The following is a 20,349-nucleotide window of genomic DNA, read 5'->3' on the forward strand; positions in this document are numbered from 1 at the left end:
TGTCGAAAAAGATGCGGGGCAAGATGCTCACAGCACCTGGTATTCCCAAGCGGTCTCCCAATCAGGTACTGACCAGGCCGAACCATGCTTGGCTTCCGAGATCGGACGAGATCGGGCCTTTTCAGGGTGGTATGGCCGTGAGCGGTACTGTCCTAGCAGATGGACACCCATGAAATGTCGAAAAAGATGCGGGGTATGATGCTCACAGCACCTGGTATTCCCAAGCGGTCTCCCAATCAGGTACTAACCAGGCCGTACCATGCTTGGCTTCCGAAATCGGGCGAGATCGGGCCTTTTCAGGGTGGTATGGCCGTGAGCGGTACTGCTCTTGCAGATGGACACCCATGAAATGTCGAAAAAGATGCGGGGTATGATGCTCACAGCACCTGGTATTCCCAAGCGGTCTCCCAATCAGGTACTAAACAGGCCGAACCATGCTTGGCTGCCGAGATCGGACGAGATCGGACGAGATCGGACCTTATCAGGGTGGTATGGCCGTGAGCGGTACTGCACTAGCAGATGGACACCCATGAAATGTCGAAAAAGATGCTGGGTATGATGCTCACAGCACCTGGTATTCCCAAGCGGTCTCCCAATCAGGTACTAAACAGGCCAAACCATGCTTGGCTGCCGAGATCGGACGAGATCGGACGAGATCGGGCCTTATCAGGGTGGTATGGCCGTGAGCGATACTGCCCTTGCAGATGGACACCCATGAAATGTCGAAAAAGATGCGGGGTATGATGCTCACAGCACCTGGTATTCCCAAGCGGTCTCCCAATCAGGTACTAACCAGGCCGAACCATGCTTGGCGGCCGAGATCGGGCGAGATCGGGCCTTTTCAGGGTGGTATGGCCGTGAGCGGTACTGCTCCTGCAGATGGACACCCATGAAATGTCGAAAAAGATGCGGGGTATGATGCTCACAGTACCTGGTATTCCCAAGCGGTCTCCCAATCAGGTACTAACCAGGCCGAGCCATGCTTGGCTTCCAAGACCGGACGAGATCGGGCCTTTTCAGGGTGGTATGGCCGTGAGCGGTACTGCACTAGCAGATGGACACCCATGAAATGTCGAAAAAGATGCGGGGTATGATGCTCACAGCACCTGGTATTCCCAAGCGGTCTCCCAATCAGGTACTAACCAGGCCGAACCATGCTTGGCTTCCGAGATCGGGCGAGATCAGGCCTTTTCAGGGTGGTATGGCCATGAGCGGTACTGCTCTTGCAGATGGACACCCATGAAATGTCGAAAAAGATGCGGGGTATGATGCTCACAGCACCTGGTATTCCCAAGCGGTCTCCCAATCAGGTACTAAACAGGCCGAACCATGCTTAGCTTCCAAGATCGGACGAGATAGGGCCTTTTCAGGGTGGTATGGCCGTGAGCAGTACTGTTCTTGCAGATGGACACCCATGAAATGTCGAAAAAGATGCGGGGTATGATGCTCACAGCACCTGGTATTCCCAAGCAGTCTCCCAATCAGGTACTAAACAGGCCGAACGATGCTTGGCTTCAAAGATCGGACGAGATCGGGCCTTTTCAGGGTGGTATGGCCGTGGGCGGTACTGCTCTTGCAGATGGACACCCATGAAATGTCGAAAAAGATGCGGGGTATGATGCTCACAGCACCTGGTATTCCCAAGCGGTCTCCCAATCAGGTACTAAACAGGCCGAACGATGCTTGGCTTCCGAGATCGGACGAGATCGGGCCTTTTCAGGGTGGTATGGCCGTGAGCGGTACTGCACTAGCAGATGGACACCCATGAAATGTCGAAAAAGATGCGGGGTATGATGCTCACAGCACCTGGTATTCCCAAGCGGTCTCCCAATCAGGTACTAACCAGGCCGAACCTTGCTTGGCTTCCGAGACCGGACGAGATCGGGCCTTTTCAGGGTGGTATGGCCGTGAGCGGTACTGCACTAGCAGATGGACACTGTCAGGTTCATTAATAATTACCTTCGTCCGTAATTATCAATAACTGCAGGAAGACATCTTATTCAATTATTGACATTTAATTAAATAGAAATGGATACAACAGATAAAAGCCTCCGGAGGGGAGCGTTACAGCAAGTGTCACCTTACAACTTCCGAACGTCTTCCCGAATAGACGTTTTCGTCCCATTCTTATGGTCACAAGTTACAGAGTTGTTGATCATTCCATCACGTATGAGTAAAAACAACATCTGGGACTACAATAACAATCAAAGTATTTTACTAATAACAAAAACAGGGACTAGACCTAACAACATGTAGATTAGAGTAATTATACAACCTCCTTGACCTAAGAATCATATAATATAATCATAATCATATAATCGTTAATCGTTACATACAGAAAAACCCGAAGTGTACGGTTACATAACGATAACAATATTCTTGTTATTGTCCGAATAGCCCTGTCCTCGTCACCAAGGGCCCACCAAATCTCAAGGACCCAGATTGGGTGGATTATCTGTATAACCATCCTAGAACAGGCTGTCCAGGTTAAAGATGACTTGGTGTGACCTCAACACTTTTGAAAAACAGAAAGAGAATGATTTAACAAAGTAATGAATTAATACAGAGAAAAGAAAGAGAATGATTTAATAAAGAAATGAATTAATATAACTATTATAATAGTAAAACAGAACAAACCCAACAGACACCCATGAAATGTCGAAAAAGATGCGGGGTATGATGCACACAGCACCTGGTATTCCCAAGCGGTCTCCCAATCAGGTACTAAACAGGCCGAACCATGCTTGGCTTCCGAGATCGGGCGAGATCGGGCCTTTTCAGGGTGGTATGGCCGTGAGCGGTACTGCACTAGCAGATGGACACCCATGAAATGTCGAAAAAGATGCGGGGTATGATGCTCACAGCACCTGGTATTCCCAAGCGGTCTCCCAATCAGGTACTAACCAGGCCGAACCATGCTTGGCTTCCTAGATCGGACGAGATCGGGCCTTTTCAGGGTGGTATGGCCGTGAGCGGTACTGCTCTTGCAGATGGACACCCATGAAATGTCGAAAAAGATGCGGGGTATGATGCTCACAGCACCTGGTATTCCCAAGCGGTCTCCCAATAAGGTACTAACCAGGCCGAACCATGCTTAGCTTCCGAGATCGGACGAGATCGGGCCTTTTCAGGGTGGTATGGCCGTGAGCGATACTGCCCTTGCAGATGGACACCCATGAAATGTCGAAAAAGATGCGGGGTATGATGCTCACAGCACCTGGTATTCCCAAGCGGTCTCCCAATCAGGTACTAACCAGGCCGAACCATGCTTGGCTTCCGAGATCGGACGAGATCGGGCCTTTTCAGGGTGGTATGGCCGTGAGCGGTACTGCACTAGCAGATGGACACCCATGAAATGTCGAAAAAGATGCGGGGTATGATGCTCACAGCACCTGGTATTCCCAAGCGGTCTCCCAATCAGGTACTAACCAGGCCGAACCATGCTTGGCTGCCGAGATCGGACGAGATCGGGCGAGATCGGGCCTTTTCAGGGTGGTATGGCCGTGAGCGGTACTGCTCATGCAGATGGACACCCATGAAATGTCGAAAAAGATGCGGGGTATGATGCTCACAGCACCTGGTATTCCCAAGCGGTCTCCCAATCAGGTACTAACCAGGCTGAACCATGCTTGGCTTCCGAGATCGGACGAGATCGGGCCTTTTCAGGGTGGTATGGCCGCGAGCAGTACTGCTCATGCAGATGGACACCCATGAAATGTCGAAAAAGATGCGGGGTATGAAGCCCACAGCACCTGGTATTCCCAAGCGGTCTCCCAATCAGGTACTAACCAGGCCGAACCATGCTTGGCTTCCGAGTTTGGACGAGATCGGGCCTTTTCAGGGTGGTATGGCCGTTAGCAGTACTGCTCTTGCAGATGGACACCCATGAAATGTCGAAAAAGATGCGGGGTATGATGCTCACAGCACCTGGTATTCCCAAGCGGTCTCCCAATCAGGTACTAAACAGGCCGAACCATGCTTGGCTTCCGAGATCGGACGAGATCGGGCCTTTTCAGGGTGGTATGGCCGTGAGCGGTACTGCACTAGCAGATGGACACCCATGAAATGTCGAAAAAGATGCGGGGTATGATGCTCACAGCACCTGGTATTCCCAAGCGGTCTCCCAATCAGGTACTAAACAGGCCGAACCATGCTTGGCTTCCGAGATCGGACGAGATCGGGCCTTTTCAGGGTGGTATGGCCGTGAGCGCTACTGCACTAGCAGATGGACACCCATGAAATGTCGAAAAAGATGCGGGGTATGATGCTCACAGCACCTGGTATTCCCAAGCGGTCTCCCAATCAGGTACTAACCAGGCCGAACCATGCTTGGCTTCCGAGATCGGACGAGATCGGGCCTTTTCAGGGTGGTATGGCCGTGAGCGGTACTCTACTAGCAGATGGTCACCCATGAAATGTCGAAAAAGATGCGGGGTATGATGCTCACAGCACCTGGTATTCCCAAGCTGTCTCCCAATCAGGTACTAACCAGGCCGAACCATGCTTGGCTGCCGAGAGCGAGCGAGATCGGGCCTTTTCAGGGTGGTATGGCCGTGAGCGGTACTGCTCCTGCAGATGGACACCCATGAAATGTCGAAAAAGATGCGGGGTATGATACTCAGAGCACCTGGTATTCCCAAGCGGTCTCCCAATCAGGTACTAACCAGGCCAAACCATGCTTGGCTTCCGAGATTGGACGAGATCGGGCCTTTTCAGGGTGGTATGGCCATGAGCGGTACTCTACCAGCAGATGGACACCCATGAAATGTCGAAAAAGATGCGGGGTATGATGCTCACAGCACCTGGTATTCCCAAGCGGTCTCCCAATCAGGTACTAAACAGGCCGAACCATGCTTGGCTGCCGAGATCGGACGAGATCGGGCCTTTTCAGGGTGGTATGGCCGTGAGCAGTACTGCACTTCCAGATGGACACCCATGAAATGTCGAAAAAGATGCGGGGTATGATGCTCACAGCACCTGGTATTCCCAAGCTGTCTCCCAATCAGGTACTAAACAGGCCGAACCATGCTTGGCTGCCGAGATCGGGCCTTTTCAGGGTGGTATGGCCGTGAGCAGTACTGCACTAGCAGATGGACACCCATGAAATGTCGAAAAAGATGCGGGGTATGATGCTCACAGCACCTGGTATTCCCAAGCGGTCTCCCAATCAGGTACTGACCAGGCCGAACCATGCTTGGCTTCCGAGATCGGACGAGATCGGGCCTTTTCAGGGTGGTATGGCCGTGAGCGGTACTGCACTAGCAGATGGACACCCATGAAATGTCGAAAAAGATGCGGGGTATGATGCTCACAGCACCTGGTATTCCCAAGCGGTCTCCCAATCATGTACTAACCAGGCCGAACCATGCTTGGCTGCCGAGATCGGACGAGATCGGGCGAGATCGGGCCTTTTCAGGGTGGTATGGCCGTGAGCGGTACTGCTCCTGCAGATGGACACCCATGAAATGTCGAAAAAGATGCGGGGTATGATACTCAGAGCACCTGGTATTCCCAAGCGGTCTCCCAATCAGGTACTAACCAGGCCAAACCATGCTTGGCTTCCGAGATTGGACGAGATCGGGCCTTTTCAGGGTGGTATGGCCATGAGCGGTACTCTACCAGCAGATGGACACCCATGAAATGTCGAAAAAGATGCGGGGTATGATGCTCACAGCACCTGGTATTCCCAAGCGGTCTCCCAATCAGGTACTAAACAGGCCGAACCATGCTTGGCTGCCGAGATCGGACGAGATCGGGCCTTTTCAGGGTGGTATGGCCGTGAGCAGTACTGCACTTGCAGATGGACACCCATGAAATGTCGAAAAAGATGCGGGGTATGATGCTCACAGCACCTGGTATTCCCAAGCTGTCTCCCAATCAGGTACTAAACAGGCCGAACCATGCTTGGCTGCCGAGATCGGACGAGATCGGGCCTTTTCAGGGTGGTATGGCCGTGAGCAGTACTGCACTAGCAGATGGACACCCATGAAATGTCGAAAAAGATGCGGGGTATGATGCTCACAGCACCTGGTATTCCCAAGCGGTCTCCCAATCAGGTACTGACCAGGCCGAACCATGCTTGGCTTCCGATATCGGACGAGATCGGGCCTTTTCAGGGTGGTATGGCCTTGAGCAGTACTGCTCTTGCAGATGGACACCCATGAAATGTCGAAAAAGATGCGGGGTATGATGCTCACAGCACCTGGTATTCCCAAGCGGTCTCCTAATCAGGTACTAAACAGGCCGAACTATGCTTGGCTTCCGAGATCAGACGAGATCGGGCCTTTTCAGGGTGGTATGGCCGTGAGCGGTACTGCACTAGCAGATGGACACCCATGAAATGTCGAAAAAGATGCGGGGTATGATGCTCACAGCACCTGGTATTCCGAAGCGGTCTCCCAATCAGGTACTAAACAGGCCGAACCATGGTTGGCTGCCGAGATCGGACGAGATCGGGCCTTTTCAGGGTGGTATGGCCATGAGCGGTACTGCACTAGCAGATGGACACCCATGAAATGTCGAAAAAGATGCGGGGTATGATGCTCACATTACCTGGTATTCCCAAGCGGTCTCACAACCAGGTACTAACCAGGCCGACACATGCTGGGCTGCCGAGATCGGACGAGATCGGGCCTTTTCAGGGTGGTATGGCCGTGAGCGGTACTGCTCTTGCAGATGGACACCCATGAAATGTCGAAAAAGATGCGGGGTATGATGCTCACAGCACCTGGTATTCCCAAGCGGTCTCCCAATCAGGTACTAACCAGGCCAAACCATGCTTGGCTTCCGGGATCAAAAGAGATCGGGCCTTTTCAGGGTGGTATGGCCGTGAGCAGCACTGCTCTTGCAGATGGACACCCATGAAATGTCGAAAAAGATGCGGGGTATGATGCTCACAGCACCTGGTATTCCCAAGCGGTCTCCCAATCAGGTACTAAACAGGCCGAACCATGCTTGACTTCCGAGATCGGACGAGATCGGGCCTTTTCAGGGTGGTATGGCCGTAAGCGGTACTGCTCTTGCAGATGGACACCCATGAAATGTCGAAAAAGATGCGGGGCAAGATGCTCACAGCACCTGGTATTCCCAAGCAGTCTCCCAATCAGGTACTAAACAGGCAGAACGATGCTTGGCTTCCGAGATCGGACGAGATCGGGCCTTTTCAGGTTGGTATGGCCGTGAGCGGTACTGCTCTTGCAGATGGACACCCATGAAATGTCGAAAAAGATATGCGGGGTATGATGCTCACAGCACCTGGTATTCCCAAGCAGTCTCCCAATCAGGTACTAACCAGGCCCAACCATGCTTGGCTGCCGAGATCGGACAAGATCGGGCCTTTTCAGGGTGGTATGGCCGTGAACAGTACTGCTCTTGCAGATGGACACCCATGAAATGTCGAAAAAGATGCGGGGCATGGTTCTCACAGCACCTGGTATTCCCAAGCGGTCTCCCAATCAGGTACTAAACAGGCCGAACCATGCTTGGCTTCCGAGATCGCACGAGATCGGACGAGATCAGGCCTTTTCAGGGTGGTATGGCCGTGAGCGGTACTGCTCTTGCAGATGGACACCCATGAAATGTCGAAAAAGATGCGGGGCAAGATGCTCACAGCACCTGGTATTCCCAAGCGGTCACCCCATTCAGGTACAAAACAGGCGGAACCCTGCTTGGCTCCCGAGATCGGACGAGATCGGGCGAGATCGGGCCTTTTCAGGGTGGTATGGCCGTGAGCGGTACTGCACTAGCAGATGGACACCCATGAAATGTCGAAAAAGATGCGGGGTATGATGCTCACAGCACCTGGTATTCCCAAGCGGTCTCCCAATCAGGTACTAACCAGGCCGTACCATGCTTGGCTTCCGAGATCGAACGAGATCGGGCCTTTTCAGGGTGGTATGGCCGTGAGCGGTACTGCTCTTGCAGATGGACACCCATGAAATGTCGAAAAAGATGCGGGGTATGATGCTCACAGCACCTGGCATTCCCAAGCGGTCTCCCAATCAGGTACTAACCAGGCCGAACCATGCTTGGCTTCCGAGATCGGACGAGATCGGGCCTTTTCAGGGTGGTATGGCCGTGAGCGGTACTGCTTTTGCAGATGGACACCCATGAAATGTCGAAAAAGATGCGGGGTATGATACTCACAGCACCTGGTATTCCCAAGCGGTCTCCCAATCAGGTACTAAACAGGCCAAACCATGCTTGGCTTCCGAGATCGGAGGAGATCGGGCCTTTTCAGGGTGGTATGGCCGTGAGCGGTACTGCTCTTGCAGATGGACACCCATGAAATATCGAAAAAGATGCGGGGTATGATGCTCACAGCACCTGGTATTCCCAAGCGGTCTCCCAATCAGGTACTAACCAGGCCGAACCATGCTTGGCTTCCGAGATCGGACGAGATCGGGCCTTTTCAGGGTGGTATGGCCGTGAGCGGTACTGCACTAGCAGATGGACACCCATGAAATGTCGAAAAAGATGCGGGGTATGATGCTCACAGCACCTGGTATTCCCAAGCGGTCTCCCAATCAGGTACTAACCAGGCTGAACCATGCTTGGCTTCCGAGATCGGACGAGATCGGGCCTTTTCAGGGTGGTATGGCCGCGAGCAGTACTGCTCATGCAGATGGACACCCATGAAATGTCGAAAAAGATGCGGGGTATGAAGCCCACAGCACCTGGTATTCCCAAGCGGTCTCCCAATCAGGTACTAACCAGGCCGAACCATGCTTGGCTTCCGAGTTTGGACGAGATCGGGCCTTTTCAGGGTGGTATGGCCGTTAGCAGTACTGCTCTTGCAGATGGACACCCATGAAATGTCGAAAAAGATGCGGGGTATGATGCTCACAGCACCTGGTATTCCCAAGCGGTCTCCCAATCAGGTACTAAACAGGCCGAACCATGCTTGGCTTCCGAGATCGGACGAGATCGGGCCTTTTCAGGGTGGTATGGCCGTGAGCGGTACTGCACTAGCAGATGGACACCCATGAAATGTCGAAAAAGATGCGGGGTATGATGCTCACAGCACCTGGTATTCCCAAGCGGTCTCCCAATCAGGTACTAAACAGGCCGAACCATGCTTGGCTTCCGAGATCGGACGAGATCGGGCCTTTTCAGGGTGGTATGGCCGTGAGCGCTACTGCACTAGCAGATGGACACCCATGAAATGTCGAAAAAGATGCGGGGTATGATGCTCACAGCACCTGGTATTCCCAAGCGGTCTCCCAATCAGGTACTAACCAGGCCGAACCATGCTTGGCTTCCGAGATCGGACGAGATCGGGCCTTTTCAGGGTGGTATGGCCGTGAGCGGTACTCTACTAGCAGATGGTCACCCATGAAATGTCGAAAAAGATGCGGGGTATGATGCTCACAGCACCTGGTATTCCCAAGCTGTCTCCCAATCAGGTACTAACCAGGCCGAACCATGCTTGGCTGCCGAGAGCGAGCGAGATCGGGCCTTTTCAGGGTGGTATGGCCGTGAGCGGTACTGCTCCTGCAGATGGACACCCATGAAATGTCGAAAAAGATGCGGGGTATGATACTCAGAGCACCTGGTATTCCCAAGCGGTCTCCCAATCAGGTACTAACCAGGCCAAACCATGCTTGGCTTCCGAGATTGGACGAGATCGGGCCTTTTCAGGGTGGTATGGCCATGAGCGGTACTCTACCAGCAGATGGACACCCATGAAATGTCGAAAAAGATGCTCACAGCACCTGGTATTCCCAAGCGGTCTCCCAATCAGGTACTAAACAGGCCGAACCATGCTTGGCTGCCGAGATCGGACGAGATCGGGCCTTTTCAGGGTGGTATGGCCGTGAGCAGTACTGCACTTGCAGATGGACACCCATGAAATGTCGAAAAAGATGCGGGGTATGATGCTCACAGCACCTGGTATTCCCAAGCTGTCTCCCAATCAGGTACTAAACAGGCCGAACCATGCTTGGCTGCCGAGATCGGGCCTTTTCAGGGTGGTATGGCCGTGAGCAGTACTGCACTAGCAGATGGACACCCATGAAATGTCGAAAAAGATGCGGGGTATGATGCTCACAGCACCTGGTATTCCCAAGCGGTCTCCCAATCAGGTACTGACCAGGCCGAACCATGCTTGGCTTCCGAGATCGGACGAGATCGGGCCTTTTCAGGGTGGTATGGCCGTGAGCGGTACTGCACTAGCAGATGGACACCCATGAAATGTCGAAAAAGATGCGGGGTATGATGCTCACAGCACCTGGTATTCCCAAGCGGTCTCCCAATCATGTACTAACCAGGCCGAACCATGCTTGGCTGCCGAGATCGGACGAGATCGGGCGAGATCGGGCCTTTTCAGGGTGGTATGGCCGTGAGCGGTACTGCTCCTGCAGATGGACACCCATGAAATGTCGAAAAAGATGCGGGGTATGATACTCAGAGCACCTGGTATTCCCAAGCGGTCTCCCAATCAGGTACTAACCAGGCCAAACCATGCTTGGCTTCCGAGATTGGACGAGATCGGGCCTTTTCAGGGTGGTATGGCCATGAGCGGTACTCTACCAGCAGATGGACACCCATGAAATGTCGAAAAAGATGCGGGGTATGATGCTCACAGCACCTGGTATTCCCAAGCGGTCTCCCAATCAGGTACTAAACAGGCCGAACCATGCTTGGCTGCCGAGATCGGACGAGATCGGGCCTTTTCAGGGTGGTATGGCCGTGAGCAGTACTGCACTTGCAGATGGACACCCATGAAATGTCGAAAAAGATGCGGGGTATGATGCTCACAGCACCTGGTATTCCCAAGCTGTCTCCCAATCAGGTACTAAACAGGCCGAACCATGCTTGGCTGCCGAGATCGGACGAGATCGGGCCTTTTCAGGGTGGTATGGCCGTGAGCAGTACTGCACTAGCAGATGGACACCCATGAAATGTCGAAAAAGATGCGGGGTATGATGCTCACAGCACCTGGTATTCCCAAGCGGTCTCCCAATCAGGTACTGACCAGGCCGAACCATGCTTGGCTTCCGATATCGGACGAGATCGGGCCTTTTCAGGGTGGTATGGCCTTGAGCAGTACTGCTCTTGCAGATGGACACCCATGAAATGTCGAAAAAGATGCGGGGTATGATGCTCACAGCACCTGGTATTCCGAAGCGGTCTCCCAATCAGGTACTAAACAGGCCGAACCATGGTTGGCTGCCGAGATCGGACGAGATCGGGCCTTTTCAGGGTGGTATGGCCATGAGCGGTACTGCACTAGCAGATGGACACCCATGAAATGTCGAAAAAGATGCGGGGTATGATGCTCACATTACCTGGTATTCCCAAGCGGTCTCACAACCAGGTACTAACCAGGCCGACACATGCTGGGCTGCCGAGATCGGACGAGATCGGGCCTTTTCAGGGTGGTATGGCCGTGAGCGGTACTGCTCTTGCAGATGGACACCCATGAAATGTCGAAAAAGATGCGGGGTATGATGCTCACAGCACCTGGTATTCCCAAGCGGTCTCCCAATCAGGTACTAACCAGGCCAAACCATGCTTGGCTTCCGGGATCAAAAGAGATCGGGCCTTTTCAGGGTGGTATGGCCGTGAGCAGCACTGCTCTTGCAGATGGACACCCATGAAATGTCGAAAAAGATGCGGGGTATGATGCTCACAGCACCTGGTATTCCCAAGCGGTCTCCCAATCAGGTACTAAACAGGCCGAACCATGCTTGACTTCCGAGATCGGACGAGATCGGGCCTTTTCAGGGTGGTATGGCCGTAAGCGGTACTGCTCTTGCAGATGGACACCCATGAAATGTCGAAAAAGATGCGGGGCAAGATGCTCACAGCACCTGGTATTCCCAAGCAGTCTCCCAATCAGGTACTAAACAGGCAGAACGATGCTTGGCTTCCGAGATCGGACGAGATCGGGCCTTTTCAGGTTGGTATGGCCGTGAGCGGTACTGCTCTTGCAGATGGACACCCATGAAATGTCGAAAAAGATATGCGGGGTATGATGCTCACAGCACCTGGTATTCCCAAGCAGTCTCCCAATCAGGTACTAACCAGGCCCAACCATGCTTGGCTGCCGAGATCGGACAAGATCGGGCCTTTTCAGGGTGGTATGGCCGTGAACAGTACTGCTCTTGCAGATGGACACCCATGAAATGTCGAAAAAGATGCGGGGCATGGTTCTCACAGCACCTGGTATTCCCAAGCGGTCTCCCAATCAGGTACTAAACAGGCCGAACCATGCTTGGCTTCCGAGATCGGACGAGATCGGACGAGATCAGGCCTTTTCAGGGTGGTATGGCCGTGAGCGGTACTGCTCTTGCAGATGGACACCCATGAAATGTCGAAAAAGATGCGGGGCAAGATGCTCACAGCACCTGGTATTCCCAAGCGGTCACCCCATTCAGGTACAAAACAGGCGGAACCCTGCTTGGCTCCCGAGATCGGACGAGATCGGGCGAGATCGGGCCTTTTCAGGGTGGTATGGCCGTGAGCGGTACTGCACTAGCAGATGGACACCCATGAAATGTCGAAAAAGATGCGGGGTATGATGCTCACAGCACCTGGTATTCCCAAGCGGTCTCCCAATCAGGTACTAACCAGGCCGTACCATGCTTGGCTTCCGAGATCGAACGAGATCGGGCCTTTTCAGGGTGGTATGGCCGTGAGCGGTACTGCTCTTGCAGATGGACACCCATGAAATGTCGAAAAAGATGCGGGGTATGATGCTCACAGCACCTGGCATTCCCAAGCGGTCTCCCAATCAGGTACTAACCAGGCCGAACCATGCTTGGCTTCCGAGATCGGACGAGATCGGGCCTTTTCAGGGTGGTATGGCCGTGAGCGGTACTGCTTTTGCAGATGGACACCCATGAAATGTCGAAAAAGATGCGGGGTATGATACTCACAGCACCTGGTATTCCCAAGCGGTCTCCCAATCAGGTACTAAACAGGCCAAACCATGCTTGGCTTCCGAGATCGGAGGAGATCGGGCCTTTTCAGGGTGGTATGGCCGTGAGCGGTACTGCTCTTGCAGATGGACACCCATGAAATATCGAAAAAGATGCGGGGTATGATGCTCACAGCACCTGGTATTCCCAAGCGGTCTCCCAATCAGGTACTAACCAGGCCGAACCATGCTTGGCTTCCGAGATCGGACGAGATCGGGCCTTTTCAGGGTGGTATGGCCGTGAGCGGTACTGCACCAGCAGATGGACACCCATGAAATGTCGAAAAAGATGCGGGGTATGATGCTCACAGCACCTGGTATACCCAAGCGGTCTCCCAATCAGGTACTAACCAGGCCGAAACATGCTTGGTTTCAGAGAACGGGCGAGATCGGGCCTTTTCAGGGTGGTATGGCCGTGAGCGGTACTGCTTTTGCAGATGGACACCCATGAAATGTCGAAAAAGATGCGGGGTATGATGCTCACAGCACGTGGTATTCCCAAGCGGTCTCCCAATCAGGTACTAACCAGGCCGAACCATGCTTGGCTGCCGAGATCGGACGAGATCGGACGAGATCGGGCCTTTTCAGGGTGGTATGGCTGTGAGCGGTACTGCACTAGCAGATGGACACCCATGAAATGTCGAAAAAGATGCGGGGTATGATGCTCACAGCACGTGGTATTCCCAAGCGGTCTCCCAATCAGGTACTAACCAGGCCGACCCATGCTTGGCTGCCGAGATCGGACGAGATCGGGCGAGATCGGGCCTTATCAGGGTGGTATGGCCGTGAGCGGTACTGCTCTTGCAGATGGACACCCATGAAATGTCGAAAAAGATGCGGGGTATGATGCTCACAGCACCTGGTATTCCCAAGCGGTCTCCCAATCAGCTACTAACCAGGCCGAACCATGCTTGGCTTCCGAGATCGGGCGAGATCGGGCCTTTTCCGGGTGGTATGGCCGTGAGCAGTACTATTCTTGCAGATGGACACCCATGAAATGTCGAAAAAGATGCGGGGTATGATGCTCACAGCACCTGGTATTCCCAAGCGGTCTCCCAATCAGGTACTAACCAGGCCGAACCATGCTTGGCTTCCGAGATCGGACGAGATCGGGCCTTTTCAGGGTGGAATGGCCGTGAGCGGTACTGCACTAGCAGATGGACACCCATGAAATGTCGAAAAAGATGCGGGGTATGATGCTCACAGCACCTGGTATTCCGAAGCGGTCTCCCAATCAGGTACTAAACAGGCCGAACCATGCTTGGCTGCCGGGGTCGGACGAGATCGGGCCTTTTCAGGGTGGTATGGCCGTGAGCGGTACTGCACTAGCAGATGGACACCCATGAAATGTCGAAAAAGATGCGGGGTATGATGCTCACAGCACCTGGTATTCCCAAGCGGTCTCCCAATCAGGTACTAACCAGGCCGAACCATGCTTGGCTTCCGAGATCGGACGAGATCGGGCCTTTCCTTTTCAGGGTGGTATGGCCGTGAGCGGTACTGCTCTTTCAGATGGACACCCATGAAATGTCGAAAAAGATGCGGGGTATGATGCTCACAGCACCTGGTATTCCCAAGCGGTGTCCCAATCAGGTACTAAACAGGCCGAACCATGCTTGGCTGCCGAGATCGGACGAGATCGGGCCTTTTCAGGGTGGTATGGCCGTGAGCGGTACTGCACTAGCAGATGGACACCCATGAAATGTCGAAAAAGATGCGGGGTATGATGCTCACAGCACCTGGTATTCCCAAGCGGTCTCCCAATCAGGTACTAAACAGGCCGAACCATGCTTGGCTGCCGAGATCGGACGAGATCGGGCCTTTTCAGGGTGGTATGGCCGTGAGCGGTACTGCACTAGCAGATGGACACCCATGAAATGTCGAAAAAGATGCGTGGTGTGATGCTCACAGCACCTGGTATTCCCAAGCGGTCTCCCAATCAGGTACTAACCAAACCGAACCATGCTTGACTTCCGAGATCGGACAAGATCGGGCCTTTTCAGGGTGGTATGGCCGTGAGCGGTACTGCTCTTGCAGATGGACACCCATGAAATGTCGAAAAAGATGCGAGGTATGATGCTCACAGCACCTGGTATTCCCAAGCGGTCTCCCATTCAGGTACTAAACAGGCCGAACCATGCTTGGCTGCCGAGATCGGACGAGATCGGACGAGATCGGGCCTTATCAGGGTTGTATGGCCGTGAGCGGTACTGCACTAGCAGATGGACACCCATGAAATGTCGAAAAAGATGCGGGGTATGATGCTCACAGCACCTGGAATTCCCAAGCGGTCTCCCAATCAGGTACTAACCAGGCCGAACCATGCTTGGCTTCTAAGATCGGACGAGATCGGGCCTTTACAGGGTGGTATGGCCGTGAGCGGTACTGCTCTTGCAGATGGACACCCATGAAATGTCGAAAAATATGCGGGGTATGATGCTCACAGCACCTGGTATTCCCAAGCGGTCTCCCAATCAGGTACTAACCAGGCCGAACCATGCTTGGCTGCCGAGATCAGACGAGATCGGGCGAGATCGGGCCTTATCAGGGTGGTATGGCCGTGAGCGGTACTGCTCTTGCAGATGGACACCCATGAAATGTCGAAAAAGATGCGGGGTATGATGCTCACAGCACCTGGTATTCCCAAGCGGTCTCCCAATCAGGTACTAAACAGGCCGAACCATGCTTGGCTGCCGAGATCGGACGAGATCGGGCCTTTTCAGGGTGGTATGGCCGTGAGCAGTACTGCACTTGCAGATGGACACCCATGAAATGTCGAAAAAGATGCGGGGTATGATGCTCACAGCACCTGGTATTCACAAGCGGTCTCCCAATTAGGTACTAAACAGGCCGATCCATGCTTGGCTTCCGAGATCGGACGAGATCGGACGAGATCGGGCCTTTTCAGGGTGGTATGGCCGTGAGCGGTACTGCACTAGCAGATGGACACCCATGAAATGTCGAAAAAGATGCGGGGTATGATGCTCACAGCACCTGGTATTCCCAAGCGATCTCCCAATCAGGTACTAACCAGGCCAAACCATGCTTGGCTGCCGAGATCGGACGAGATCGGGCGAGATCGGGCCTTATCAGGGTGGTATGGCCGTGAGCGGTACTGCTCTTGCAGATGGACACCCATGAAATGTCGAAAAAGACGCGGGGTATGATGCTCACAGCACCTGGTATTCCCAAGCGGTCTCCCAATCAGGTACTAAACAGGACGAACCATGCTTGGCTGCCGAGATCGGACGAGATCGGACGAGATCGGGCCTTTTCAGGGTGGTATGGCTGTGAGCGGTACTGCACTAGCAGATGGACACCCATGAAATGTCGAAAAAGATGCGGGGTATGATGCTCACAGCACCTGGTATTCCCAAGCGGTCTCCCAATCAGGTACTAACCAGGCCGAACCATGCTTGGCTTCCTAGATCGGACGAGATCGGACGAGATCGGGCCTTTTCAGGGTGGTATGGCCGTGAGCGGTACTGCACTAGCAGATGGACACCCATGAAATGTCAAAAAAGATGCGGGGTATGATGCTCACAGCACCTGGTATTCCCAAGCGGTCTCCCAATTAGGTACTAACCAGGCCGATCCATGTTTGGCTTCCGAGATCGGACGAGATCAGACGAGATCGGGCCTTTTCAGGGTGGTATGGCCGTGAGCGGTACTGCACTAGCAGATGGACACCCATGAAATGTCGAAAAAGATACGGGGTATGATGCTCACAGCACCTGGTATTCCCAAGCGGTCTCCCAATCAGGTACTAACCAGGCCGAACCATGCTTGGCTTCCTAGATCGGGCGAGATCGGGCCTTTTCAGGGTGGTATGGCCGTGAGCGGTACTGCTTTTGCAGATGGACACCCATGAAATGTCGAAAAAGATGCGGGGCAAGATGCTCACAGCATCTGGTATTCCCAAGCGGTCTCCCAATCAGGTACTAAACAGGCGGAACCCTGCTTGGCTGCCGAGATCGGACGAAATCGGGCGAGATCGGGCCTTATCAGGGTGGTATGGCCGTGAGCGGTACTGCTCTTGCAGATGGACACCCATGAAATGTCGAAAAAGGTGCGGGGTATGATGCTCACAGCACCTGGTATTCCCAACCGGTCTCCCAATCAGGTACTAACCAGGCCGAACCATGCTTGGCTGCCGAGATCGGACGAGATCGGGCGAGATCGGGCCTTTTCAGGGTGGTATGGCCGTGAGCGGTACTGCTCTTGCAGATGGACACCCATAAAATGTCGAAAAAGATGCGGGGCATGATGCTCACAGCACCTGGTATTCCCAAGCGGTCTACCAATCAGGTACGAACCAGGCCGAACCATGCTTGGCTGCCGAGATCGGACGAGATCGGGCGAGATCGGGCCTTTTCAGGGTGGTATGGCCGTGAGCGGTACTGCTTTTGCAGATGGACACCCATGAAATGTCGAAAAAGATGCGGGGCAAGATGCTCACAGCATCTGGTATTCCCAAGCGGTCTCCCAATCAGGTACTAACCAGGCCGAACCATGCTTGGCTGCCGAGATCGGACGAGATCGGGCGAGATCGGGCCTTTTCAGGGTGGTATGGCCGTGAGCGGTACTGTACTAGCAGATGGACACCCATGAAATGTCGAAAAATATGCGGGGTATGATGCTCACAGCACCTGGTATTCCCAAGCGGTCTCCCAATCAGGTACGAACCAGGCCGAACCTTGCTTGGCTTCTGAGATCGGATGAGATCGGGCCTTTTCAGGGTGGTATGGCCGCGAGTGGTACTGCGCCTGCAGATGGACACCCATGAAATGTCGAAAAAGATGAGGGGTATGATGCTCACAGCACCTGGTATTCCCAAGGGGCCTCCCAATCAGGTACTAACCAGGCCGAACCATGCTTGGCTTCCGAGATCTGACGAGATTGGGCCTTTTCAGGGTGGTATGGCCGGGGGCGGTACTGCACTAGCAGATGGACACCCATGAAATGTCGAAAAAGGTGCGGGGTATGATGCTCACAGCATCTGGTATTCCCAAGCGGTCTCCCAATCAGGTACTAACCAGGCCGAACCATGCTTGGCTTCCGAGATCAGACGAGATCGGGCCTTTTCAGGGTGGTATGGCCGTGAGCGGTACTGCACCAGCAGATGGACACCCATGAAATGTCGAAAAAGATGCTGGGTATGATGCTCACAGCACCTGGTATTCCCAAGCGGTCTCCCAATCAGGTACTAACCAGGCCGAACCATGCTTGGCTTCTGAGATCAGAGGAGATCGGGCCTTTTCAGGGTGGTATGGCCGTGAGCGGTACTGCTCTTGCAGATGGACACCCATGAAATGTCGAAAAAGATGCGGGGTATGATGCTCACAGCACCTGGTATTCCCAAGCGGTCTCCCAATCAGGTACTAAACGGGCCGAACCATGCTTGGCTGCCGAGACAGGACGAGATCGGGCCTTTTCAGGGTGGTATGGCCGTGAGCGGTACTGCACTAGCAGATGGACACCCATGAAATGTCGAAAAAGATGCGGGGTATGATGCTCACAGCACTTGGTATTCCCAAGCAGTCTCCCAATCAGGTACTAACCAGGCCGAACCATGCTTGGCTTCCGAGATCGGACGAGATCGGGCCTTTTCAGGGTGGTATGGCCGTGAGCGGTACTGCACCAGCAGATGGACACCCATGAAATGTCGAAAAAGATGCGGGGTATGATGCTCACAGCACCTGGTATTCCCAAGCGGTCTCCCAATCAGGTACTAACCAGGCCGAACCATGCTTGGCTTCCGAGATCGGACGAGATCGGGCCTTTTCAGGGTGGTATGGCCGTAAGCAGTACTGCTCTTGCAGATGGACACCCATGAAATGTCGAAAAAGATGCGGTTTATGATGCTCACAGCACCTGGTATTCCCAAGCGGTCTCCCAATCAGGTACTAAACAGGCCGAACTATGCTTGGCTTCCGAGATCGGACGAGATCGGGCCTTTTCAGGGTAGTATGGCCGTGAGCGGTACTGCACTAGCAGATGGACACCCATGAAATGTCGAAAAAGATGCGGGGTATGATGCTCACAGCACCTGGTATTCCCAAGCGGTCTCCCAATCAGGTACTAACCAGGCCGAACCATGCTTGGCTTCCGAGATCGGGCGAGATCGGGCCTTTTCAGGGTGGTATGGCCGTGAGCGGTACTGCTCTTGCAGATGGACACCCATGAAATGTCGAAAAAGATGCGGGGTATGATGCTCACAGCACCTGGTATTCCCAAGCGGTCTCCCAATCAGGTACTAAACAGGCCGAACCATGCTTGGCTTCCAAGATCGGACGAGATAGGGCCTTTTCAGGGTGGTATGGCCGTGAGCAGTACTGTTCTTGCAGATGGACACCCATGAAATGTCGAAAAATATGCGGGGTATGATGCTCACAGCACCTGGTATTCCCAAGCGGTCTCCCAATCAGGTACGAACCAGGCCGAACCTTGCTTGGCTTCTGAGATCGGACGAGATCGGGCCTTTTCAGGGTGGTATGGCCGCGAGTGGTACTGCGCCTGCAGATGGACACCCATGAAATGTCGAAAAAGATGCGGGGTATGATGCTCACAGCACCTGGTATTCCCAAGGGGCCTCCCAATCAGGTACTAACCAGGCCGAACCATGCTTGGCTTCCGAGATCGGACGAGATTGGGCCTTTTCAGGGTGGTATGGCCGGGGGCGGTACTGCACTAGCAGATGGACACCCATGAAATGTCGAAAAAGGTGCGGGGTATGATGCTCACAGCATCTGGTATTCCCAAGCGGTCTCCCAATCAGGTACTAACCAGGCCGAACCATGCTTGGCTTCCGAGATCAGACGAGATCGGGCCTTTTCAGGGTGGTATGGCCGTGAGCGGTACTGCACCAGCAGATGGACACCCATGAAATGTCGAAAAAGATGCTGGGTATGATGCTCACAGCACCTGGTATTCCCAAGCGGTCTCCCAATCAGGTACTAACCAGGCCGAACCATGCTTGGCTTCCGAGATCAGAGGAGATCGGGCCTTTTCAGGGTGGTATGGCCGTGAGCGGTACTGCTCTTGCAGATGGACACCCATGAAATGTCGAAAAAGATGCGGGGTATGATGCTCACAGCACCTGGTATTCCCAAGCGGTCTCCCAATCAGGTACTAACCAGGCCGAACCATGCTTGGCTGCCGAGATCGGGCGAGATCGGGCCTTTTCAGGGTGGTATGGCCGAGAGCGGTACTGCACTTGCAGATGGACACCCATGCAATGTCGAAAAAGATGCGGGGTATGATGCTCACAGCACCTGGTATTCCCAAGAGGTCTCCCAATCAGGTACTAAACAGGCCGAACCATGCTTGGCTGCCGAGATCGGACGAGATCGGGCCTTTTCAGGGTGGTATGGCCATGAGCGGTACTGCTCTTGCAGATGGACACCCATGAAATGTCGAAAAAGATG

At 53.7% G+C, this 20,349-nt stretch overlaps 1 non-coding gene and 103 pseudogenes across 1 annotated transcript; all 104 read right to left on the bottom strand.

The window, feature by feature from the left end:
- Window positions 1–24: 24 nt before the first annotated feature.
- On the bottom strand, window positions 25–143 carry LOC144187312 (5S ribosomal RNA; annotated as a pseudogene).
- A 56-nt stretch (window positions 144–199) lies between these two features.
- LOC144191142 (5S ribosomal RNA) lies at window positions 200–318 on the bottom strand (annotated as a pseudogene).
- A 56-nt stretch (window positions 319–374) lies between these two features.
- Window positions 375–503, bottom strand: LOC144185769 (5S ribosomal RNA; annotated as a pseudogene).
- A 56-nt stretch (window positions 504–559) lies between these two features.
- Window positions 560–688, bottom strand: LOC144184784 (5S ribosomal RNA; annotated as a pseudogene).
- Window positions 689–744: 56 nt separating this feature from the next.
- Window positions 745–863, bottom strand: LOC144191585 (5S ribosomal RNA; annotated as a pseudogene).
- A 56-nt stretch (window positions 864–919) lies between these two features.
- On the bottom strand, window positions 920–1,038 carry LOC144182206 (5S ribosomal RNA; annotated as a pseudogene).
- A 56-nt stretch (window positions 1,039–1,094) lies between these two features.
- LOC144191238 (5S ribosomal RNA) lies at window positions 1,095–1,213 on the bottom strand (annotated as a pseudogene).
- A 56-nt stretch (window positions 1,214–1,269) lies between these two features.
- LOC144189919 (5S ribosomal RNA) lies at window positions 1,270–1,388 on the bottom strand (annotated as a pseudogene).
- A 56-nt stretch (window positions 1,389–1,444) lies between these two features.
- LOC144187247 (5S ribosomal RNA) lies at window positions 1,445–1,563 on the bottom strand (annotated as a pseudogene).
- Window positions 1,564–1,619: 56 nt separating this feature from the next.
- Window positions 1,620–1,738, bottom strand: LOC144190708 (5S ribosomal RNA; annotated as a pseudogene).
- A 56-nt stretch (window positions 1,739–1,794) lies between these two features.
- Window positions 1,795–1,913, bottom strand: LOC144187847 (5S ribosomal RNA; annotated as a pseudogene).
- Window positions 1,914–2,680: 767 nt separating this feature from the next.
- LOC144181773 (5S ribosomal RNA) lies at window positions 2,681–2,799 on the bottom strand (annotated as a pseudogene).
- A 56-nt stretch (window positions 2,800–2,855) lies between these two features.
- Window positions 2,856–2,974, bottom strand: LOC144190192 (5S ribosomal RNA; annotated as a pseudogene).
- A 56-nt stretch (window positions 2,975–3,030) lies between these two features.
- Window positions 3,031–3,149, bottom strand: LOC144187878 (5S ribosomal RNA). The gene has a single exon (XR_013324913.1). It is a non-coding gene; the product is annotated as a 5S ribosomal RNA (ribosomal RNA).
- A 56-nt stretch (window positions 3,150–3,205) lies between these two features.
- LOC144191007 (5S ribosomal RNA) lies at window positions 3,206–3,324 on the bottom strand (annotated as a pseudogene).
- Window positions 3,325–3,380: 56 nt separating this feature from the next.
- LOC144181929 (5S ribosomal RNA) lies at window positions 3,381–3,509 on the bottom strand (annotated as a pseudogene).
- A 56-nt stretch (window positions 3,510–3,565) lies between these two features.
- On the bottom strand, window positions 3,566–3,684 carry LOC144190397 (5S ribosomal RNA; annotated as a pseudogene).
- A 56-nt stretch (window positions 3,685–3,740) lies between these two features.
- Window positions 3,741–3,859, bottom strand: LOC144191309 (5S ribosomal RNA; annotated as a pseudogene).
- Window positions 3,860–3,915: 56 nt separating this feature from the next.
- Window positions 3,916–4,034, bottom strand: LOC144187642 (5S ribosomal RNA; annotated as a pseudogene).
- A 56-nt stretch (window positions 4,035–4,090) lies between these two features.
- LOC144187643 (5S ribosomal RNA) lies at window positions 4,091–4,209 on the bottom strand (annotated as a pseudogene).
- Window positions 4,210–4,265: 56 nt separating this feature from the next.
- LOC144191019 (5S ribosomal RNA) lies at window positions 4,266–4,384 on the bottom strand (annotated as a pseudogene).
- Window positions 4,385–4,440: 56 nt separating this feature from the next.
- LOC144186194 (5S ribosomal RNA) lies at window positions 4,441–4,559 on the bottom strand (annotated as a pseudogene).
- Window positions 4,560–4,615: 56 nt separating this feature from the next.
- LOC144183536 (5S ribosomal RNA) lies at window positions 4,616–4,734 on the bottom strand (annotated as a pseudogene).
- Window positions 4,735–4,790: 56 nt separating this feature from the next.
- Window positions 4,791–4,909, bottom strand: LOC144188827 (5S ribosomal RNA; annotated as a pseudogene).
- A 221-nt stretch (window positions 4,910–5,130) lies between these two features.
- LOC144187314 (5S ribosomal RNA) lies at window positions 5,131–5,249 on the bottom strand (annotated as a pseudogene).
- Window positions 5,250–5,305: 56 nt separating this feature from the next.
- Window positions 5,306–5,434, bottom strand: LOC144184071 (5S ribosomal RNA; annotated as a pseudogene).
- A 56-nt stretch (window positions 5,435–5,490) lies between these two features.
- On the bottom strand, window positions 5,491–5,609 carry LOC144183537 (5S ribosomal RNA; annotated as a pseudogene).
- Window positions 5,610–5,665: 56 nt separating this feature from the next.
- LOC144188828 (5S ribosomal RNA) lies at window positions 5,666–5,784 on the bottom strand (annotated as a pseudogene).
- A 56-nt stretch (window positions 5,785–5,840) lies between these two features.
- Window positions 5,841–5,959, bottom strand: LOC144182624 (5S ribosomal RNA; annotated as a pseudogene).
- A 56-nt stretch (window positions 5,960–6,015) lies between these two features.
- LOC144183379 (5S ribosomal RNA) lies at window positions 6,016–6,134 on the bottom strand (annotated as a pseudogene).
- A 56-nt stretch (window positions 6,135–6,190) lies between these two features.
- Window positions 6,191–6,309, bottom strand: LOC144182878 (5S ribosomal RNA; annotated as a pseudogene).
- A 56-nt stretch (window positions 6,310–6,365) lies between these two features.
- Window positions 6,366–6,484, bottom strand: LOC144183807 (5S ribosomal RNA; annotated as a pseudogene).
- A 231-nt stretch (window positions 6,485–6,715) lies between these two features.
- LOC144191130 (5S ribosomal RNA) lies at window positions 6,716–6,834 on the bottom strand (annotated as a pseudogene).
- A 56-nt stretch (window positions 6,835–6,890) lies between these two features.
- On the bottom strand, window positions 6,891–7,009 carry LOC144187452 (5S ribosomal RNA; annotated as a pseudogene).
- A 56-nt stretch (window positions 7,010–7,065) lies between these two features.
- LOC144186931 (5S ribosomal RNA) lies at window positions 7,066–7,184 on the bottom strand (annotated as a pseudogene).
- A 58-nt stretch (window positions 7,185–7,242) lies between these two features.
- On the bottom strand, window positions 7,243–7,361 carry LOC144188574 (5S ribosomal RNA; annotated as a pseudogene).
- A 56-nt stretch (window positions 7,362–7,417) lies between these two features.
- On the bottom strand, window positions 7,418–7,546 carry LOC144186583 (5S ribosomal RNA; annotated as a pseudogene).
- A 242-nt stretch (window positions 7,547–7,788) lies between these two features.
- LOC144183832 (5S ribosomal RNA) lies at window positions 7,789–7,907 on the bottom strand (annotated as a pseudogene).
- A 56-nt stretch (window positions 7,908–7,963) lies between these two features.
- On the bottom strand, window positions 7,964–8,082 carry LOC144185689 (5S ribosomal RNA; annotated as a pseudogene).
- A 56-nt stretch (window positions 8,083–8,138) lies between these two features.
- On the bottom strand, window positions 8,139–8,257 carry LOC144189988 (5S ribosomal RNA; annotated as a pseudogene).
- Window positions 8,258–8,313: 56 nt separating this feature from the next.
- LOC144191031 (5S ribosomal RNA) lies at window positions 8,314–8,432 on the bottom strand (annotated as a pseudogene).
- Window positions 8,433–8,488: 56 nt separating this feature from the next.
- LOC144190398 (5S ribosomal RNA) lies at window positions 8,489–8,607 on the bottom strand (annotated as a pseudogene).
- A 56-nt stretch (window positions 8,608–8,663) lies between these two features.
- LOC144191311 (5S ribosomal RNA) lies at window positions 8,664–8,782 on the bottom strand (annotated as a pseudogene).
- A 56-nt stretch (window positions 8,783–8,838) lies between these two features.
- Window positions 8,839–8,957, bottom strand: LOC144187644 (5S ribosomal RNA; annotated as a pseudogene).
- A 56-nt stretch (window positions 8,958–9,013) lies between these two features.
- LOC144187645 (5S ribosomal RNA) lies at window positions 9,014–9,132 on the bottom strand (annotated as a pseudogene).
- A 56-nt stretch (window positions 9,133–9,188) lies between these two features.
- On the bottom strand, window positions 9,189–9,307 carry LOC144191043 (5S ribosomal RNA; annotated as a pseudogene).
- Window positions 9,308–9,363: 56 nt separating this feature from the next.
- On the bottom strand, window positions 9,364–9,482 carry LOC144186195 (5S ribosomal RNA; annotated as a pseudogene).
- Window positions 9,483–9,538: 56 nt separating this feature from the next.
- LOC144183539 (5S ribosomal RNA) lies at window positions 9,539–9,657 on the bottom strand (annotated as a pseudogene).
- Window positions 9,658–9,701: 44 nt separating this feature from the next.
- Window positions 9,702–9,820, bottom strand: LOC144188829 (5S ribosomal RNA; annotated as a pseudogene).
- A 221-nt stretch (window positions 9,821–10,041) lies between these two features.
- LOC144187315 (5S ribosomal RNA) lies at window positions 10,042–10,160 on the bottom strand (annotated as a pseudogene).
- Window positions 10,161–10,216: 56 nt separating this feature from the next.
- Window positions 10,217–10,345, bottom strand: LOC144184072 (5S ribosomal RNA; annotated as a pseudogene).
- A 56-nt stretch (window positions 10,346–10,401) lies between these two features.
- On the bottom strand, window positions 10,402–10,520 carry LOC144183540 (5S ribosomal RNA; annotated as a pseudogene).
- A 56-nt stretch (window positions 10,521–10,576) lies between these two features.
- On the bottom strand, window positions 10,577–10,695 carry LOC144188830 (5S ribosomal RNA; annotated as a pseudogene).
- A 56-nt stretch (window positions 10,696–10,751) lies between these two features.
- LOC144182625 (5S ribosomal RNA) lies at window positions 10,752–10,870 on the bottom strand (annotated as a pseudogene).
- Window positions 10,871–10,926: 56 nt separating this feature from the next.
- Window positions 10,927–11,045, bottom strand: LOC144183380 (5S ribosomal RNA; annotated as a pseudogene).
- Window positions 11,046–11,101: 56 nt separating this feature from the next.
- LOC144183808 (5S ribosomal RNA) lies at window positions 11,102–11,220 on the bottom strand (annotated as a pseudogene).
- A 231-nt stretch (window positions 11,221–11,451) lies between these two features.
- LOC144191131 (5S ribosomal RNA) lies at window positions 11,452–11,570 on the bottom strand (annotated as a pseudogene).
- A 56-nt stretch (window positions 11,571–11,626) lies between these two features.
- LOC144187453 (5S ribosomal RNA) lies at window positions 11,627–11,745 on the bottom strand (annotated as a pseudogene).
- A 56-nt stretch (window positions 11,746–11,801) lies between these two features.
- On the bottom strand, window positions 11,802–11,920 carry LOC144186932 (5S ribosomal RNA; annotated as a pseudogene).
- Window positions 11,921–11,978: 58 nt separating this feature from the next.
- Window positions 11,979–12,097, bottom strand: LOC144188575 (5S ribosomal RNA; annotated as a pseudogene).
- Window positions 12,098–12,153: 56 nt separating this feature from the next.
- LOC144185926 (5S ribosomal RNA) lies at window positions 12,154–12,282 on the bottom strand (annotated as a pseudogene).
- Window positions 12,283–12,524: 242 nt separating this feature from the next.
- LOC144183844 (5S ribosomal RNA) lies at window positions 12,525–12,643 on the bottom strand (annotated as a pseudogene).
- A 56-nt stretch (window positions 12,644–12,699) lies between these two features.
- Window positions 12,700–12,818, bottom strand: LOC144185701 (5S ribosomal RNA; annotated as a pseudogene).
- Window positions 12,819–12,874: 56 nt separating this feature from the next.
- LOC144189989 (5S ribosomal RNA) lies at window positions 12,875–12,993 on the bottom strand (annotated as a pseudogene).
- A 56-nt stretch (window positions 12,994–13,049) lies between these two features.
- Window positions 13,050–13,168, bottom strand: LOC144191054 (5S ribosomal RNA; annotated as a pseudogene).
- A 56-nt stretch (window positions 13,169–13,224) lies between these two features.
- On the bottom strand, window positions 13,225–13,343 carry LOC144187166 (5S ribosomal RNA; annotated as a pseudogene).
- A 56-nt stretch (window positions 13,344–13,399) lies between these two features.
- On the bottom strand, window positions 13,400–13,528 carry LOC144186258 (5S ribosomal RNA; annotated as a pseudogene).
- A 56-nt stretch (window positions 13,529–13,584) lies between these two features.
- On the bottom strand, window positions 13,585–13,713 carry LOC144186753 (5S ribosomal RNA; annotated as a pseudogene).
- A 56-nt stretch (window positions 13,714–13,769) lies between these two features.
- Window positions 13,770–13,888, bottom strand: LOC144182777 (5S ribosomal RNA; annotated as a pseudogene).
- A 56-nt stretch (window positions 13,889–13,944) lies between these two features.
- Window positions 13,945–14,063, bottom strand: LOC144187853 (5S ribosomal RNA; annotated as a pseudogene).
- A 56-nt stretch (window positions 14,064–14,119) lies between these two features.
- Window positions 14,120–14,238, bottom strand: LOC144184607 (5S ribosomal RNA; annotated as a pseudogene).
- Window positions 14,239–14,294: 56 nt separating this feature from the next.
- On the bottom strand, window positions 14,295–14,418 carry LOC144190380 (5S ribosomal RNA; annotated as a pseudogene).
- Window positions 14,419–14,474: 56 nt separating this feature from the next.
- On the bottom strand, window positions 14,475–14,593 carry LOC144190525 (5S ribosomal RNA; annotated as a pseudogene).
- Window positions 14,594–14,649: 56 nt separating this feature from the next.
- On the bottom strand, window positions 14,650–14,768 carry LOC144188832 (5S ribosomal RNA; annotated as a pseudogene).
- A 56-nt stretch (window positions 14,769–14,824) lies between these two features.
- On the bottom strand, window positions 14,825–14,943 carry LOC144191410 (5S ribosomal RNA; annotated as a pseudogene).
- Window positions 14,944–14,999: 56 nt separating this feature from the next.
- LOC144183990 (5S ribosomal RNA) lies at window positions 15,000–15,128 on the bottom strand (annotated as a pseudogene).
- Window positions 15,129–15,184: 56 nt separating this feature from the next.
- LOC144181775 (5S ribosomal RNA) lies at window positions 15,185–15,303 on the bottom strand (annotated as a pseudogene).
- Window positions 15,304–15,359: 56 nt separating this feature from the next.
- LOC144183231 (5S ribosomal RNA) lies at window positions 15,360–15,488 on the bottom strand (annotated as a pseudogene).
- Window positions 15,489–15,544: 56 nt separating this feature from the next.
- Window positions 15,545–15,663, bottom strand: LOC144188833 (5S ribosomal RNA; annotated as a pseudogene).
- Window positions 15,664–15,719: 56 nt separating this feature from the next.
- Window positions 15,720–15,848, bottom strand: LOC144186532 (5S ribosomal RNA; annotated as a pseudogene).
- A 56-nt stretch (window positions 15,849–15,904) lies between these two features.
- LOC144184201 (5S ribosomal RNA) lies at window positions 15,905–16,033 on the bottom strand (annotated as a pseudogene).
- A 56-nt stretch (window positions 16,034–16,089) lies between these two features.
- Window positions 16,090–16,218, bottom strand: LOC144186484 (5S ribosomal RNA; annotated as a pseudogene).
- Window positions 16,219–16,274: 56 nt separating this feature from the next.
- LOC144185634 (5S ribosomal RNA) lies at window positions 16,275–16,403 on the bottom strand (annotated as a pseudogene).
- Window positions 16,404–16,459: 56 nt separating this feature from the next.
- On the bottom strand, window positions 16,460–16,588 carry LOC144184901 (5S ribosomal RNA; annotated as a pseudogene).
- A 56-nt stretch (window positions 16,589–16,644) lies between these two features.
- On the bottom strand, window positions 16,645–16,763 carry LOC144182342 (5S ribosomal RNA; annotated as a pseudogene).
- Window positions 16,764–17,004: 241 nt separating this feature from the next.
- Window positions 17,005–17,133, bottom strand: LOC144183738 (5S ribosomal RNA; annotated as a pseudogene).
- Window positions 17,134–17,189: 56 nt separating this feature from the next.
- Window positions 17,190–17,318, bottom strand: LOC144185606 (5S ribosomal RNA; annotated as a pseudogene).
- A 56-nt stretch (window positions 17,319–17,374) lies between these two features.
- Window positions 17,375–17,503, bottom strand: LOC144185019 (5S ribosomal RNA; annotated as a pseudogene).
- Window positions 17,504–17,559: 56 nt separating this feature from the next.
- On the bottom strand, window positions 17,560–17,678 carry LOC144182724 (5S ribosomal RNA; annotated as a pseudogene).
- A 56-nt stretch (window positions 17,679–17,734) lies between these two features.
- LOC144186297 (5S ribosomal RNA) lies at window positions 17,735–17,853 on the bottom strand (annotated as a pseudogene).
- A 56-nt stretch (window positions 17,854–17,909) lies between these two features.
- LOC144189891 (5S ribosomal RNA) lies at window positions 17,910–18,028 on the bottom strand (annotated as a pseudogene).
- Window positions 18,029–18,084: 56 nt separating this feature from the next.
- Window positions 18,085–18,203, bottom strand: LOC144190962 (5S ribosomal RNA; annotated as a pseudogene).
- A 56-nt stretch (window positions 18,204–18,259) lies between these two features.
- On the bottom strand, window positions 18,260–18,378 carry LOC144185031 (5S ribosomal RNA; annotated as a pseudogene).
- A 56-nt stretch (window positions 18,379–18,434) lies between these two features.
- On the bottom strand, window positions 18,435–18,553 carry LOC144191085 (5S ribosomal RNA; annotated as a pseudogene).
- Window positions 18,554–18,609: 56 nt separating this feature from the next.
- Window positions 18,610–18,728, bottom strand: LOC144184122 (5S ribosomal RNA; annotated as a pseudogene).
- A 56-nt stretch (window positions 18,729–18,784) lies between these two features.
- Window positions 18,785–18,903, bottom strand: LOC144189786 (5S ribosomal RNA; annotated as a pseudogene).
- Window positions 18,904–18,959: 56 nt separating this feature from the next.
- On the bottom strand, window positions 18,960–19,078 carry LOC144188491 (5S ribosomal RNA; annotated as a pseudogene).
- Window positions 19,079–19,134: 56 nt separating this feature from the next.
- On the bottom strand, window positions 19,135–19,253 carry LOC144191449 (5S ribosomal RNA; annotated as a pseudogene).
- A 56-nt stretch (window positions 19,254–19,309) lies between these two features.
- Window positions 19,310–19,428, bottom strand: LOC144183653 (5S ribosomal RNA; annotated as a pseudogene).
- Window positions 19,429–19,484: 56 nt separating this feature from the next.
- On the bottom strand, window positions 19,485–19,603 carry LOC144185998 (5S ribosomal RNA; annotated as a pseudogene).
- Window positions 19,604–19,659: 56 nt separating this feature from the next.
- LOC144189892 (5S ribosomal RNA) lies at window positions 19,660–19,778 on the bottom strand (annotated as a pseudogene).
- A 56-nt stretch (window positions 19,779–19,834) lies between these two features.
- On the bottom strand, window positions 19,835–19,953 carry LOC144188061 (5S ribosomal RNA; annotated as a pseudogene).
- Window positions 19,954–20,009: 56 nt separating this feature from the next.
- Window positions 20,010–20,128, bottom strand: LOC144191682 (5S ribosomal RNA; annotated as a pseudogene).
- A 56-nt stretch (window positions 20,129–20,184) lies between these two features.
- Window positions 20,185–20,303, bottom strand: LOC144189448 (5S ribosomal RNA; annotated as a pseudogene).
- Window positions 20,304–20,349: the final 46 nt, after the last annotated feature.

This window comes from Stigmatopora nigra, unplaced genomic scaffold (assembly GCF_051989575.1).
Source record: "Stigmatopora nigra isolate UIUO_SnigA unplaced genomic scaffold, RoL_Snig_1.1 HiC_scaffold_24, whole genome shotgun sequence".
NCBI lineage: Eukaryota > Metazoa > Chordata > Actinopteri > Syngnathiformes > Syngnathidae > Stigmatopora > Stigmatopora nigra.